The sequence below is a fragment of the Oculina patagonica genome, chromosome 9 (assembly GCF_052425735.1).
Source record: "Oculina patagonica isolate OP01 chromosome 9, crgOcupat, whole genome shotgun sequence".
In the NCBI taxonomy this organism is placed as follows: domain Eukaryota; kingdom Metazoa; phylum Cnidaria; class Anthozoa; order Scleractinia; family Oculinidae; genus Oculina; species Oculina patagonica.
Genome location: NC_135766.1, coordinates 5,657,483 through 5,675,559, shown reverse-complemented (window position 1 = coordinate 5,675,559; position 18,077 = coordinate 5,657,483). Strand labels below are relative to the sequence as shown.

General features: G+C 38.3%; 1 long non-coding RNA gene across 1 annotated transcript; it reads right to left on the bottom strand.

Annotated features, from left to right (window-relative positions):
- Positions 1-9,994: 9,994 nt before the first annotated feature.
- Positions 9,995-15,436, bottom strand: LOC144665132 (uncharacterized). The gene is made up of 2 exons (XR_013572892.1): positions 15,198-15,436; positions 9,995-10,629 (listed from the first exon to the last, which is right to left on the bottom strand). It is a non-coding gene; the product is annotated as an uncharacterized LOC144665132 (long non-coding RNA).
- Between the last annotated feature and the right edge of the window lie 2,641 nt (positions 15,437-18,077).

Genomic DNA, 18,077 nt, shown 5'->3' with positions numbered 1-18,077 from the left:
AATAACCGGGTTTACATTGTCACTCACAATCTGGAACTTATTTAAAGCTCTCGTAAGCTGCCGCCACAACGTTCAGGTCTTTTCCTTTCCGTTGATAAATATATCAAATTAAAAAAATCAAGATGATTTATATTTAATATACAGCTAGAGAAACAGCGGCCAGCCTCTATTGTAAAAAGCATGTGGTTGCTTTCAATGCGCGGGGGGGGGGGGGGGGGAAGGAGGGGGGAACTGGCATATGGAAGAGACGGGGATGGTCGTCCTAAAATTTGAATTAAACCAATTTGGGCGCGGTTTTTTGACGCCTGAAAGACAGCGTTTTCTATTTCTTCACGTGCAGCCCTAAACGATACCTTGACGGCTGAAAATATTGGAGACCAAAATCCATAATTTACACCCTCTAAGCGAGATGAAGCGCAGTCTCGTCTCTTTCTATGGGTGGTTCCTTATTTTCGTAAACGACTAGCTCTGGTTGCTTACGAGAGCTTCGGTTGTAATTCCAAAAAGCAAGTTAATAGCGGCCATTTGAAGGATCACTCCGTTAGAAATTAAATGTTTTTACGTGTCCTGTGAGAAATTCTGGTCATGGATGTCACCCAACACTTTCTTCAACTTCACTTGCTGGCCATGGCTGAGCGGATATGCACTTGCTATTTCTGCAAGAGAAAAAAGTTGTGGTCAGTTGAAAGGAAAAAAAAAGTTGTGTTAGGGAAACAAGAAACTAGCATGATTGAAGTTCTCGACAGGGTCCCAAAGTGGAGCAAGAGAATTTCCTTGGAGCCTAGAGCCCACTTAGTTAAAAATAAATGATTGATTGATCTCCACGGCAAGAGAAGATTGAAGCTGAAATAATATTAAAAAGAACAAAGTGTAGAATGCATTTGCCCGATATTTCGGTTTCGAAACAAACCTTCTATGGGACGTTTTTTTTTTAAACCCCGCAAAAGGTTTGTTTTGCAAAGTGCAAACCAAAATGTTTGCCAAATATATCCTTCGTTCCGCGTTGCTAACTTTTTTTCTTCTTTTATCTCTTCTTCTTGCTATGAGTTTGCCGTTTTTCACTTAGTATCATAAGATTTTTACTGATCCAGGTCTACAAAAGTCTGTCACTGTGGTCTTACCTAAATTCAAGTTTTTGTATGTTCCCTCAAGTGAGCTCACAGACTTAGATGCATGCAAATCTTAAAACGAATAAATTGAGCCGAGAGAACACGTCCTTCAAACAAGATCGTTCTTTGCCTTCAATTTTCAATATTTTTTGCGCACTTAACTTATTGTCGGCTTTCAGGGACGCTTTCAACCAGAATTACGAAACGTTGTTCTCAAAATAAGCAGATTCATTGTCTGGCAATTTACGAATCACGACTAGTCAGAAGTGTGCTGTTTTCACGTGTCGCTCGCTAACGTTTTGCTCAATTCACGCGCCAGGCTTAACCCGTTCACCATTCTGGTGATAGTACTGAGTACAAACTTGAGACCTGATTTGCATTGTTTTTGTCGTGAACCGTTAAAAATGACGTTTTAACCGCGTGAAAAGTGATGTGCTAAACAGCCGTAATTTACTGTTATAATTATCCGTGAAACAAAAATCGAGTTTTTGGTTTTATTTCAATTGTGATGTTCGCCGTTGCCTGTAGTTACGTGAAGAGGTGAAACGTGATGTAATTTAACTTTTTTGGTCGGATAAACATCAAGTTGGTTTTCGACACAAATTTTTTAAGCAAGTTTTTTTTGATGTACGAAATTACTTTCAAATCAAAAACAACGCTGAGTTTTCCGAGGAAGAAGAATATGCTGAAAAAAAAAACAATAAGCCAAAAATATTTAACGATAGTTAAGACAGTTTACGAAAGACGAACCTGGCCCAAGTTTTTTGACATAGCTTCTTTAATGTGTTTTCTTACTTCATCCTCTCCTAAATCAAATCAAGAAGCTAGAAAAGACTTATCATGAGGAATTATAAACTTACGATTTGGTAGAGGACATTCAGGGAGATCTGTTCCAAATCGCAGTTTCTGTACTGGCATTTCAATCATTTCCCAGCTAGTAGTATCAGCTATTTCGGCAATTTCTGTTTTTAATCCTGACGCTTCTTTGGACAAGCTCAGGATTCGAGCTTCGAGTCGTGCGTTATCCTCTTTTAACTCTTTTACTATGTCGCTTTGCTTTCGCCGATTAGCGAGTAAACTGATCAAAGCACCCATATTGAGTTGTTACCACGTTATGAGCAGGCAACTTTAAAATAATATTTTCTGTTTTGAAGAAATGACTTATATTTTAAATGTCTGCAGTCCAATTGAAATGTTGCTAGCCAATGGTTTGTTTGGCTATTGTATTCTCATACTTGCGAAAAATCTACCAATTAGTGCCTTTGTTCAATCTGAAAGCAACCTATTATTCTATGCTATTTTCGAATCATTCGATTTTCTAGAAGTTATTTAAAACTCTCGCAAGCCATCGCGACAACCGTCTGGTCTTTTCCTTTTAGTTGATAAATATATCGATTTAAAATTCAAGATGTTTTACATTTAATATACGGCTGGAGAAAAAAAAACGACCAGACTCTATTGTTTAAGCATGTGGTTGCTTTTAATCCTGGTCGAGGTGGGAGGGGGGGGGGGGGGGAAGGGGGCCCAGATGGCGGAAACGGGGATGCCAGACGGAGAGTCGAATTAAAGAAGCAACGTCACGACATTTCAAGTCAAATAATAGTTTTCTAACGTAGGAAAACCAAAAAGAAGTCATAAAAACTCTAAAATAAACAAGGATGGCCTCGACTGATTACAAATTATAAACTTGAAAAACTTGCCAATTTTTTCAAGATGGAAAAAGGAAAAGGAACCAATATAGGCTTGGCCCAATATACTACTTTCATGCTTGAACAGTCTCTTTTTTTTCCTGTTTTATTCTCGAATCATTTCGATTTTTCGTTATAATAATACGAGTTGGCTATGACCACTCCTATCTAACAAGGACGAATGGAATAATTGTTTTATTAAATTCTTTTTCAAGTATAATCGACTGGACATTTCAGTTTGATGTAAACGAAGTGATAGTATGAGGAGGCGGGAAAATTTGTGGCGCAGTGTTCACTTCTTGAGTTGAATGAAACACGCGAGGAAAGCGAGTGAGAGAGTTTTCTTTCGAAGATTTTCCTCGGACAATCTCCTGCCGTTAAATCGTTTATTCATGCTAAAGGTTTACGGGAAGATCCGAAGCAATAGCTTTCCTGGAAATAAGGGAAATGGTCAAAACTATTGTATTCAGAGAGGACCCACCACTCTGCCAAAAGACAGGTGGACAGGTGGTCTCTTCATGTACCCCCCCTTTCCCCACCTTAAAAGATGGTGTCTTATTTGTATAGCCCCGACTCTATCAGGAGTAGAAACTAAGAAAAAGATTCAAACCTCCTTGTGCCATTTCTCCAGACTGTCTCCAGCAAGGCAAGCTTCATGCACGCCTAATATGAAAGTCTCAACTCAAATTTTTAAGTCCAAATCATTTTGTCCATTTGTCGACATTTGGCTTACCAGACAGGATGGTATCTTGCATAAGCCCCTACCCCTACACAAGGTGGGTCCTCATCGCCTTGTGCAAGTCGAACGAAGCAAGGGTTTACATATTGTATCATTGTACTTGTTTATTACGGCTCCACTTCTGTCATCGAGACTACTATCATTATGCTGAGACGAAATTGCACTCAGAGTCTGCCCGGAAGTTTATTGAAGTTCAAAAAGACAAGATCAAGATTGAAAGGTAACAAACTTATTAACTAAAGTGCTGAGCCTTATTTTACGTCGAACACTGAATGAAATTGTGTCAGTATTCTGGTCTTCCCGTAAATTATTTGCTGCTTTTCATCTTTGTTCAGTCGCTATTGTTGTACATTTACAAGTGTTTTTAATTAAACTTTTCGGGTCAATCCTTCTAATTTGTTTTGCGTAGTCGAGTCAACTATGGCATTTTGCGGTATTTGTGTGGTTTGAGGGGGGGGGGGGGGGGCTCTGTCGATTTTATTTCTTGTAATGTAGAGCTCGCCAGCTGGCGAGCACGATTACTACCTTAATTGTACGACACGAGTTCCAATTACTAATTAATCGTATCAATAACAAAATTCGCGGTTAGGACGTTCTTGAGAACCTTTTTTATGTGAAAATGTCAAAGGTAAATTCGATTGGTTGTAGGGGATCAATTACAAGTATCCAATTTGAACAACTTCACGATCACGGGGGTGTCCAATTAAAGGTACCCATCACCTGTAATTTGACACCCACGTGATCGCACGCCAAATTACACGACAAATAGGCGTGCGCAGAACCAATCAAAATGGACAATTTTGTTACAGATACGATTGCGTAAATTATAGTAAGTTCATGTCCGGTCTTTGAAGTGACTTAGCGATATATTGAACATTAGGGTAGCTAAAATTTGCAGTCTTCACTGTTTTGTAACGTTGGTAGGTAAGCTTTTTTTAATAATGTCTCGTAATCGTTCCCATTTCACGGGTGTATATATCTCGGTTCGCGTTTCACGTGAGTCAAACCAATTGTCAAATCACGTATTAACCATAAATATGTCTGTAATCAGTTCCAAATATCGTTTTCACAATAAATTGAGCAAAACTAGTAGACTGTTCAACCGTCTGTTTTTATCGTACTTTGTCTCCGATCGTTAAACACGGGAAAGCATCGCGAGGGAACTGGGCGCCAGCACAAAACGGATAAAGGGCGGGATGCATAAAATACATAAGACAGATTTAGCTTTTAAGAAAAATATAACTTTTCCCGATCATTGGCTCCATAAAAGAACCCTCAATATATTGTCATGTTTTTTTAACGTCTTTAGAAAAATGTAGAAACGTGTTTATTTAACGTCTTTAAAAATCTGTGGCGTTTAGGCATAAAAATTCGATCCATTCAGTTTTAACTGGTCTAAAAGGACGCAGTGATGTACCTTTAAAATGGACAGTTCGCGGGCTTTGTAAATTCAATTGTATTTTGCCTGATTTCAGACAACTTTTCATAGGTTAAATATTCCCAGAAATGCAAATTAATGACGTCACAACTCAATAGGGTTCACCTGTCAATCAAAAGCTTTTTAACCATGGAAACTAAATTATATATAGGTTACCATGCCTTCATGATCAATTCTTTGTTATGCTGTCACCTTAGAAAAACCTAAACAAGACACATTTACAGTCTGTAAGGCCAAGGTTAACCACTCTGCTTAATTGCTTTGTCCGATAAATAGCACGTTGTTTTTCACAATATTTTAAGATATTTTTCTCAAAAAAAAACATGCAAAAATAAAGATGATAAAGAAATTACTTTTATTTAGATACGGTGGTAAATGTAAGATTTAAAGCTAGATGCTTGAAGGGCCGTGTATTCTTGATCGAATTGGAATTTGGAAGTGTTGGGTTTTGTGGAGGGATAAAAACCGGAGAACCCAGAGAAAAACCCTTGGGCTCTCACCCCTAAATCGAAAGAAACCTCAAATAACACTGAGATTTCTAAAGTAGAAATCCACTAAAGAAGCAACAATAAACAAAAAATAATCAGGGATAGTTATGACCGAGGAAAAAAAAGACGAAGGACAAGCGCGAGAAATTGTCCGATTTTTCAAGTGACATGTCTTCTTCAAGCCATGAATGTAGCAAAGACCCAAAGAATTATTAACTTACGATTTGGTAGAGGACACTGAGGGAGATCTGTTCCAAATCGCAGCTTCTGTACTGGCACTTCAACCAATTCCCAGCTTGAATCACCTATTTCTCGAAGTTCTGCTTTCAATCTTGAAGCTTCTTCGGTCAAGTTCTGGAGTCGAGCTTCGAGCCGTGCATTGTCTTCTTTTACCTCGGTCACTATTTTGTTTTTGCGCCGATTAGCGACTAAGCTGATCGAAGCTCCCATATTGAGTTTTTACCACGTTATGAGCAGGCAACCTATAAATAATATTTCCACGACGTTTATTCCAGCTGTTTGCAATCCAATTGAATTGATGCTATGGTTTGTAAATGATACTTCTTAATTTCTCTTGGTGTTTCGTTGATTAAAAGCTGAACCTTTGACGTATGCGGAAATAATTATCAAAATTTTGGTGCCTATTATTGGGCCCTTGCGCGCAAAACATTTACCAATTAGTGCCTGAAAGTCTTATATTATTCTGTTTTATTCTTGAACCATTCTATTTTTTCGGTAAGCCTTTTATGGCAGTAAGCAAGAAAAAACGGTTTGAACAACAATTATTTTTAATCAGAAACGAAATTTCAACAAAAAGATTTAACTACTATTCCTGTAGCAGTGATTCCTAAAAACGTTGCTCAAAAAAAATAGCTATTGCGTGCGTAAAGATAAAAAAGTATGGACAGCCGCTGACATTTTTCCCTGTTACTATTTTGTTGAACGAAGTGAAGTACGCACGTAGAAGTTGCGAATCCCTATTCGATTCTTATTTCGCGGGTATACCTCGGTTCACGTATCAAGTAAATTAAACCATTTGACAAATCACGTATCACGCATAATAATATCTGTAATCAGTTCCGCATTTCATGGCTTATCGTTTTTCCAATAACTTGCTCATAACTGGACACGCCCCTCTTTCTTTTCGTATTTTTTTTTTCGATCGCTAAACGCGGGAAAAGAAATGTGAGAGAACTGGACGCCAGCACAAAACGGATTGGGGGAGGGGGGGGGGGGGTAACCTGCGATCAGGCGTTTTTCCCTTGCAAAGATGAGAGAGGGAAAAAGAACCCGGAGTGGTAAGTAGGGAGGGAGGGCATGATCTCAGGTTAGGGGGGAGGGTGGGAGCATCGCGCCCACCTTTTCGTGCTACGAATTTGCGCTTGCTTCGCAGTGTGCAGAGTGGACTGATCGTGCCGACGTTTTCTCGTTTTTGTGATTGAAGTTTTGGAGAAAGTTTAGGTATAATTCCTCGCGAAGCGAGGCCGAAGGCCGAGCGTAGCGGGGTGAATACTTTTGTCCCTCAAAGGGCTCAGGCGGGATGAAATCTCGTGTGGAGTTTACGGTCATATTTGTGAGCTTGGTGTGTGGCGGAAATGACGTCACATGGCCGCGCGCTGCTGGCCTAATGGTGTGAGGCGTCGAACTTAAAATCAGATCTTCGGGACTGAGGGCGGGAGCTCGAATCCGGCTAGGTTTTTTTTTTTTTTTTTTTTTTTTTTGGGGGGGGGGGGGGGGTTCGATTCCCGAGCCTTTCGTTTTTATCGTTTTTCTTTTCGGATTAAAATAACACTGATTTCCACATAATACTCCCTCAATGCCTATTCAGGCTATAAACTGTAGCAGTACTTTCTAAAAAAAGTAAAACCAAAAAATTATTATTGCGTGCGTAAAGATGAAATAGAAAAGGTATGAATAGCTTGCATTTCTTTCATGTTCCTATTTTGTTGAACGACAGTAAATTACGTACGTAGAAGTTGCAAATCGGTATTCGATTCTCATTTCACGGGTTTATCGCGGTTCACGTTTCACGCGAATAAACCAATTTTCAAATCACGTATTACCCTGACAAATGTCTGTAATCAGTTCGGAATATCGTTTTCCAAATGACTTGAGCAAAACAAGTAGACTTCACAATCTTCTATTTTCTCAATCGTTGAACACGGGAAAAGAACCGCGAGAGAACTGCACGCCAGCGCAAAAAGGATGGGCGGAATAATAATTACATAAGTCCATAGGCTTTTATTTAGACTACTGGTAGTCCGTCTTTTCTCTTAGGTCTCTAAGGGTCGGAGCGCGCGGTTATATCAGGAACGCGAGCAAACTGGTTGAACTGGCGGGTGGATGAGAAGGGGCTTGGGGCGAGACGAGAAAAGACAGTTTTTCCTCGATCGCGCGATCCGATCGCGCGCGCACTCTTGTCTCGCCCCAATCCTTCCTCGCGCGTCTTAAACCCTCTCTAGCCTCGCAATCCCTTACTAAATTTCGAGAGTAAAACAGACTGCAAGCAGTCTAGCTTATATTTAGATTTAGCTTTTAAGAAAGATATAACTTCTCCCGATTAAAGGCTCCTTAAGGTAGTTCTTGTTTTATTTTTGATGTTGTTAGAGAACGCTCACAGACTTGTCATGTTTATTTATCTAACGACTTTACAAACGTGTCTTGTGCTGATTACCATTATTTTTCAAGAGTTAGACCTGGTTCACACTAGCGACATAACGACATGAGGAAAAGATCAGTTTTTTCTTTATGTAGTTATGCTATGTCATTATGTTTCTGTTATGTTTTTTATTTCGTGTTGTTCACACTGGTGACATAAAACATCAATGCAAGGTGTTTTTTTTTTTTTTGCGTTTGCGCGACCTTGCCGTTATGTCGCTAATGTGAACCAGGTCAAAGCCATGCAGTATTTTGGTATGTACCTTAAATATTTTCAACTTGACATCCCTTCCAAACATAAACCCAAACATTTTCAAAACACAAAATTCCTTCTTTTGTGAATCAATATTTATTCACATGCAAGAGAAGAAAAATGATATTATTTTTGTTCTTTGAACCTGAATTTCCAGGTGGCAAACAATTTGATTCGTGGATTGCATCATAATGTAAAATTTTTAACCCTCAAAAGTACAAGGCGGAGAATGGGAGAGCACATCCCCTTGAGGTTCATTCGTAATTTTGAAAAGGGGATTAACTCTATGATGCTGGAACTTTTAACTTTTGGGCCCCGTTTACACGGGTCCGGAAAAATTTTTGCACGGACAAAAACTTGCACGGTTCCACCTTGCGTTTACACGGGACCGGCGGAACTGGACGAATTTTTGAACGGCTAAGTGTGCAAGTTTGGGACCTGAAAAAAGCAGGTCAAATTTTTGACCGGCACGGTTCCATATTTCGTACGGACTCGTGTAAACACCGGAACCGTGCAACTTTTTGCACAGATAGCGCGGTTAAGGCCTGGAATCTAGTCATATTTTGCCTGGTTGCTTTGCAAAAATGAAACATTTTGTTGCATTATGCCCCTATTTTGTTACATTTTGTTTTAAAAATTTAAAAATTTGAGGCAAAAGAAAGCCAGAAAGCAGTTCACAGATATGAGAAGACGAGCGGCGGCAGCCTGCATCGCTATTTTGGCGGGATAAGCTGGGCTTTTGTCGAACACGTTGCTGCAAATGGCCATTGTTTCCCATCTTCATCGATCGAGGCATCATGGATCGATTCCTCTGCTTTTCTTGCTTTGTAGTCTATAACTACATTAAGCAACAAATTAATTTCTTCATCAGACCACGTAAAGTTCTTGTCTGCCGCTTCTGCCGCCATGTTTGATTTGCCGCGTGCTGCATTAGCTGCAACATGATTGGCTTAAAACATTAGCGATAACCAATCACAACAGACACATAAAAAAGCCATTCAAATGCCGCGACTGGTCTAAAATTTGCACGGTTTCGTGTAAACACCACTGCAATCTGTAACAACATTTGCACGGATCCATGTAAACAGGCGGTCCCGGTACAAAATTTGTCCGGACCCGTGTAAACGGGGTCTTGATATGTTATACGTCTCCACGATTTGGGACGTTGCTATGGCAACGTCATAATTTATTTCATAATTAATTACATAATTGATTTTGTAATTTCATAATTACAAGATGGCGTATCCAAGAGATCGGCTCTTATGGCGTCATATGACGTCACAACCAACAAAAATTATATGCCCCCTTGTAGAGCTCGAGTAAGCTAAGTCCTTTTTGCTTAGTGCAAAAAAAACCTTATTGGGGTTCCAACATCCCCCTTCTCCCCTGTACAACGGTTGGTGTATCAATTTGCATGAACGTTCGAGGGTTAAAATACCACAGTTTTTAGCTCGAGAAATTTAATAGGAACAATGAAAATGAATGAGAAAAAGTGATCTCCCAGCACTTTGGGTTTTGGTTGTACCTACGGTATAGGTATGCCGTTACTTACAGGCTGCAGCGAATAAGTTACAGAAAAAGTCATTGGTACACAGGTTGCAAATATTTTTAATAGCCGCCCAAATTATGGCTAGAGAATTGAATAAAAAAAGCCAAAAGTGTTGTCACTGATTTTAAACATTACTTTGATTTTCTTTTGGTAAATGAACTTAGCATATTACATACTGCCTGTGAAAAGTTAACATTAGTAACAGGATATCATTTGGATTTACAGATACAGTTATTGTAGAAGTTAATTTTTATTCAACATAAAAAAAAAAACTAGTTTTGTAACTTTCGGGACAACGTTGAGTAATGAAATTTTACAAAGAGTCCAAAGTTATTGATCACTGGGTTTACTTCATAACCCTCAAACTTGAATCAGTGCTCATCATGTGTGAAATCAAAAGTCTCAAACTTCATTGTGCAAAATAATAATAGATCAACACCACCACATGAAGATAACACTCTAGATCTTTGAGAAGCACTCAAAATGAATTATGAAGCCTTGACTTTAGTAGTTATAGTAGTTATTAATTAATTTCCAAAAAGCAAAGTTAATAGCGGTCACAGGATCGCCACATTAGAAATGAAATGTTTTTATGTGTTTTCCTCCTGTTGTGTTGCGGCAAATCCTCCATCCAGGTCACGGAGGTCGCTTTTCACTTTCTCCAACTGCAGTGGCTGACTGGACCAAAGTGCACTTAATTGCTATTTCTGCCGGAGAAAAAGACTTTTGATTAGTTTATTAAAATAAGTTGAATTAAGTGAAAAAGAAACTATTTTTACAAATCACCGTTAAAACACTCAGAGAGTTTACAATTCAACTTAATGGGACATGGTCAGCGTTTACGTTTTGAAAAAAGTCCACCTTAACCCGAAATCAAAATACGCGTAGAGAACCTTCAGAAATCTGCTTCAATCTTCTCAGTGCTTTTTTTCCTTCTTAATTTTCCCATTTAGTGAAACACTGAGAAGATTGAAGCAGATTTCTGAAGGTTTGTTTTGAAAACACTCCACAGTGGTCTTTTTTCAAAACGTGAAAACTAGTGTCCAGGTCAGCGCGGTAAGAACGCTGACCATGTCCCTTTAACCAATTAAAAGTTAACCCTCGGGCATACAAGCAAATAGGCTTTTATAGATTGTGCTCCTAAAAGTGGCATATTATGCTACTAGCAGTGCTCATAATTTTGCCAAATTATGCAAAAATTATGCCAGAATTCCCAAATTATGCTTCTGATTTCCGAAATTATGCTCACAAAATGACGTAGATTCTATACATAGAGGTGCGCAATAACGACACCAAATTATGATGTTTTTTAAATAAACTGTTGTTGTAAATTTATTTGTGTTTATGGCAGTTTATCACGGCCGTCAGCTGTCCAAATTAGCTGCTCGCATCTCTAAACCGTTTGTAAAATGCCTCCAACGACTTAACAATCACAATTGTATAGCTAAAACACGCATTGCAAGAACAAACTACCTTAATTTCATTTATTTCTGTAGAAAGTACACCATATTTACTACATTTTATGAATTTATGCTCCGAAAAGTGCTAAAAATTGCTAATTATGCCGTGGCAGTGCTCGTTTCACAAATTATGCTTTTTAGCTCCAATTAGGGCTTTCCACAAGTTGCTCGGCAACTTTTTGGCAACTTTTTGTGTTTCGAGCAACTTTTTCCCCGTCGAGCAACTTTTTTCCTCTCGAGCAACTTGTTGCATTTTGAGCAATTTCCAGACCAAAGATCTCCGAAGATTACCCGAGTGTTGTTCAAAGGCAATACGAACGTTTCCGAAGATTAACGAAGTTTGCCGAAGATTTTCGAGGAACATCTGAAGACGTTTTAACTTTCGGCTCATTCTGCATTAAAACATTACAAAACTCGTCATCAAACGTGACGTTATCGATATCTTCGCGATTTTTCTCAGTTAAAAAAAAACCTTGTTATTTAACAAATTTTCAAGTTAATATGTTATTTAGATACTTCTTTTGCTGTACAATTGCATAAAACTGCTTAGAAATCTTACCCTCAAAGGAAAATTAGCATATATTTAGAGAAATTCACTTGATTAGAAGCAGCATTTTGGATTTTTTGGAGCAACTTTGGAGCAACTTTTATTATCAGAAGCAACTTTTTTGGATTTATGGAGCAACTTTTGAGCAACTTTTTGAGAAATTACATGCAACTTTTTGGAAAATCTCGAGCAACTTGTGGAAAGCCCTAGCTCCAATTATGCCAAAAATTATGCTAGCACAATCTATAAAAGCCTACAAGCAAATTCATCCCCCCACCGTTGTACAAGGGGGGGAGGGGGTGGAAGGAACCCCTCCCCAGTGTTTTCGTTCTATTAAGTCACAGTGAAATCATTTTGCACTTTTTAGAAAGCCCGTAGCTTACTCTACAAGATGACATATTTTTTTGTTGGCTGTGACGTCATATGACGGCACATGACGTCATAAGAGCCGCCATCTTTGATTTCACCATCTTCTTAGAAAGTCAGAAAATAACGGAAATTGATTTAAAATCAAGCCAGAATCAAGCCAGAATGCTACAAACCGTACTATTCTATTTAAAAAAAATGGAAAAAATGAAGAAAAATGTTAATAATGACGATTTTTGGCTAGACCTGCTTATAATTTTGACGCTGCCATGAAAACGTCTAATATCATAGACACAAAGTTGACATATCAAAAATCCCGCAGCTGATAAATTAACAGCTACTGAAAGTTTCAGCATTGTAGAGAAAATCCTCTTTTCAAAATTTCGAAAAAACCTCATGGAGGGTGGCATCCATCCCCTCCCCCCCTTGTACGTTCGAGGGTTAATATTAGCTTTCCTAATCATCAGTCAGCATATGAAAACGCGAAGTTCTGTTTTCAATGCGGAAAGCTTCTTCGGACATTCGCTGCTTTCGACCTTCGAGCCGTGCATTATTTTCTTTTATACCTTTTACTACTTTGCGTTTGCGCTGATTAGCGAGTAAATTATATTAAACTAATCGAAACACTCATATTGAGCTGTTACCTCGTTATGACCAGGCAAATTTAAATAATAATATTTTCTGTTTTGAAAAAAAAGACTTTTATTCCAACTGTTTGCAATCCAAATGAAATATTTATATGAAACTTTTTTAATTTTCCTCGCTGTTTCGTTGATGAAAAAGCCATAGCTTTTGTGTATGTGGAAATACTTATCGAAATTTCAATGCGCGAAAGATCTACCAATAAGTAGCTTTTTTTTGTTTAATTCTCCAACCATTCGATTTTTTTCGGTAACTCTTTCATGGTTTTCCACAAGTTGCTCCAGATTTCCCAAAAAAATGCTCGAAAGTTGCACCAGAATCCAAAAAGTTGCTCGAACGTTGCTACAAACAATCCAAAACGTTGCTTTTAAATAAGAACATTCTCCAAATATATGCTAATTTCCCTTTGAAGGTAAGATTGCTAAGCATTTTCATGCAATCAACAAAAACATCTTAATAACAAGGATTTCTTTCACTTAAGAACAATCGTGAAGATACCGACGAAGTCATTTTGCTGACGAGTTTTTAATGCTGAATGATCTGAAAGTTGAAGCATCTTCTAACCATCCTCGGAAATCTTCGGCAAATTTCGTTAATATTCGAAAAATGCTCGGAAACGTTCGTATGGTCTTCGAATAATACTCGGACAATCATCGGACGAGAATTTGCAATAAATTGCAAAAAGTTGCTCGAAAGATGAAAAGTTGTCAAAAATTTGCCGAGAAAGCCCTAGATGAAGCCAGTGGGTGACAATTGTGAAATTCTCACAACCGTTAACCGTTATCACCGATCGTCTGATTCAGCATGAATGAAATCACAGGTTGAAATTTTGCGATTAAATGTGTGCTTCAACATAGAAATCTAGTAAAGTTAGTTAGCACTGTGATTCTAGACAACATATCTGTGTCTGTAATCAGTTAACTAGAAAATTATTTTTCACCACGTATTTGAAGCCAAGTAATGAGTACAATCATGTGCCGTGATTTGTTTTTCGGTGAAACGTAAAATGACTTTTTCCTCTCGTGAAACGTCATGTGCTACACAGCTGGATTATACTATTGAAATTATCCGTAAAATGAAAATTAATCATATTTTAAGTTTTATGTGAATTATGAATTTTCTCGAATTATATTTTTTCGAACTGGAAAAAAAAAATCGGTAAAACGTAATCTACACTCGTCAATCCTTTTACGCTTTTTCTTCTAATCAGATCGTTCGCTGACGAACGACGACTTTACATGCGCGCAATGAAAACAAAACAAAGGTTTTTAAGTTGATCAGGTGTTCTTAAGTTGCTCTTTTAAAAGAGCTATAATTTGGAAGAGACCATTTAAAATAAGCTTACTTTGTATAAATGGTCTTACATGTGACGAAATATGTATAATAAAGCGTGAAAACCTTACATCTTTAAAGAAGTCCAAATTAATATATTTTGCTGAGATTTTGTCTACTCAGTCAGGCTGTTATACATTTGATTTCCACAAAGCTCCTGGCTATTATTCTCGTGATTTTATAATCAATTAAAGAATAAATTATTAAAGGTTAAAAATTCCCAGAAATGCAAATTCATGACATCAAACTTCTATAGGGTTCACCTGTCAATCAAAAACTCTTTATCTGGGAAATTATATTATATTTAGGTTACCAATTCTTTGTTTTGCTGTCAATACCAGTCACATCAAACCACCTTAGAAAAGCGCCAAGATTCACCACTCTGCTTAATTGCTTTGTCTGATAAACAATATGTTGGTTTTTTATGATACTTAAGATATTTTTCTGATTTTAAAAAACCCTTTCAAATAAAACAAAAATAAATATAATAAATACATCAGCACTATTTAGTCGCGGTAGTTAATGTAATATTTAAAGCTAGATGCTTGTGGGGCCGTGTATTCCCAATCGAATTGAAATTTGGAAGTGTTGGTTTTTGTGGAGGGAGAAAAACGGGAGAACCCGGAGAAAAACCCGCGGAGGAAGTACGAGAGAGCCAACAACAAACGAAACCCACGTATGATGCCGGGTCCGAGTGGGAGACGGGGACTCTCACCACTGGGCCATCCCTGCTCCGCTATAACATCGAGTTTTCTAAAGAAGAAGTCCTCCAAAGAGGTAACAAGAAACCAAAAATAATCAGAGATAGTTATGTGCGAGGGAAAATAAGACAGATAACGAAGGACGAATCAATGGTTAATTTTTTTGAAGATGCGACATAGCTTCCAAACCATAAATGTAGCAGAGACCAAAAGAATTATTAACTTACGATTTGGAAGAGGACATTGATAGAGATCTATTCCAAATCGCAACTTGTGTACTGGCTCTTGAACCAATTCCCAGCTTGAATCAGCTATTTCGCGAAGTTCTGCTTTCAATTTTGAAGTTTCTTTCGACAAGCTCTGGATTCGAGCTTCGAGCCGTGCGTTATCTTCTTTTACCTCGGTCATTATTCTGTTTTTGCGCCGATTAGCGAGTAAACTGATCGAAGCTCCCATGTTGAGTTGTTATCCCGTCACGGGCAGGCAACTTGAAAGAGGAAAGTAACAGGAAACAGAAGAATAATGTTTTGGAGGCGTTTATTTCAGCTGTTTTCAATCCAATTGAAATGTTGCTATGGTTTGTAAATGATACTTCTTTATATTTCCTCGGTGCGTCGGTGATAAAAGAGCGATACCTCTGACGTTTGCGGAAATAATTGTCAAAATTTCAGTGCCTATTCATGACGAGCTTAGTCCAGGAAAAAATCGCCCCAGGAGTTGTATAAAGAGATTAAGATGCCGTTTCGAAAGTGCTAGTATGTCTTAATGTTTTTTCTGTTATCAACGATGATGCGTGGATCTATTTTCAGAATAATATTAAAATTTGGCGGCGAAATTGGCTTGGCGGAAAGTAGCGAAGTTTACTTGATTTCGTGTCAACGTTTCTCAGGGATCGACGGATATAATGTATATGTGTTGTGTCTGAGAATGGTGAGATGTGGCGATTTCACAACAATCTGCACGGCCTTTTTCTTTCAAAACACTTCTGAGACTTGCATGTGGTAGTTAATACTTTTAAAAGGTAAATTCATTCATTTGTGGCCGAAATGCCAGTGTTAATTTATTTTCAGTTCAGCAACCGCTCAATCGTACCGCGAGCATAAGTTTTATTTCTAAATGGCACTGAATACTTATCAATCTGAACTTAGTCATGTTCTTGTTTTGTCAGTCAGTCAAAAGAAACAGGGTGGTAAAGCGGCGTTCCGAATAACGAATCTGAGCTAATCGCTGAGCTACCGTTGTAAGACACATGGACAAAGTTTACTATTATTGCGGGCCCAAGAGAGGCCCGCAACCCTAATCTTGACAGTGACCAGCGGATTGCGTTTTACGCGTGCGCGCCACGTTAATAAAAAGCGAACAGAAAACGGAAGTTGAAAATTTTGTTCTTCCACTAAGAACGATCGGAATGCGAAAAATGTGTCAATCTGTCGTAACACCGGAAGAGAAAATGTGTTCTCCAAGAACGATTGTCACATAAGAGCTAGGCTTCTGTCACATGGAAGATTGCAAACATTACAATTTGCAGACTTGTTTAACGGGTGTTGCTTTTGCGAAAATTTGCTCTGATTGTATCACGCATAAACCACGGCAAAGCGAATGATTCCAACAACGGTTATTCTCGAGAAATTCAACATAGCGAGTTTATCGACCGAGGAAAATCACATCTCAATTCACACCGAGTGCTCGACTACAGTTCACTAAACTGTCAATCCGACAAAAAACAACTCTGACTGGTTCGCGGCCGGTTAGCGGCAATTAAGCGTGATTTATCATTAATCGCGCCACGTTAATAAAAATGCAAGCACAACATAGCGAGTTTACCGACTGAGAAAAATCACATCTCAATTCACACCGCGTGCTCGATTACACTTCCCAAAACGATAAAAACATGCATTCCTTGCGTGACGCGTTACTCGGGATAATTGTCTTTTGTCCATTTAATCATTTATTTATCGACACTGCCATCTAAAATTACGCACTCTCGTACCAGTACCCTTTTCTAAGTGCGTCAAGGCCCGCACTTTCTAACCTGTGGTTACCACTAGTTATTATTATTATACATTGTAGTCACTATCTGTCTTCTCATTGGCTAAGAGCCTACAGTTAATTCTGAGAATCAGCGCAACCTACAGATTAGTGAATAATCTGCTAGCAAATTATTCACTAATCTGTAGGTTGGGCGCGCAATAATGCATAATTTCCGAGAGGAATGTGGGACACATCTGACAGCGAAGGAAATTCATAGTTCGTCGATTCGCTTCTTCAACCGAGCAAAACATTTACCTAAATTGAAAAATTGCTGGACAATAAATTTCTCGGAAAACACAAAATGACCGACAAAGATTGCGGAAGAACTATTCCACGAATACCTTAAGAGAAAAGCATTCAAAAGCAAGACGACAAGTAGGAATTAGTAGAACGATTGTAGTCGTTTTGTCCTTATTTTTTTCCAGAAAAACATTGTATAATAAAACAATTATTAAATTCGGTTTTTGTGATATCCGGAATAATCAAGATCTCAGTAAGTGTTATCAGCCTCAGCCTTCGGCTTCGGCTGCGCTGCTGATAACACTTACCTCGACCTTGGCCTTGATTATTCCGGATATCACAAAAACCTCATCCAATAACTGTTTATTATCATCAGTATTATCGTCATCATCACCATTTTTATTATCACTATAATAACAGCCCACGTTATGGCTACAGAACTGAATAGAAACAACGATGAAGAAAAGCAAATTTTCATTCAGTATTTTTTGTAAATAAGCTAGCTAATCATATTGACATATTACATATATGTCGTGTTTTCCCGCGAAAAAACATAATTATGTTAATTTATTTCGTTTTTAAATCACGCGATTTTGAATTTTGTCAGATTGTGAGCTCTTTCTCATTCGATCGCATTTCTGGATTTTATCATTATGTGATGTACTTCTGTTGCCGTGCACAGATGTCGTCGCATATGGCTATTGTATTCCGCTGCTGCAGCGCTAAATGGGCCACGTAAAATTTGAGTTAAGGAGAGTTGGAAATTTGTGTCTTAACTTGTTTTTCACGTGTTCGTCGAGCGATTTCTCCCACAATGTACCTGCCTGTGCCATATT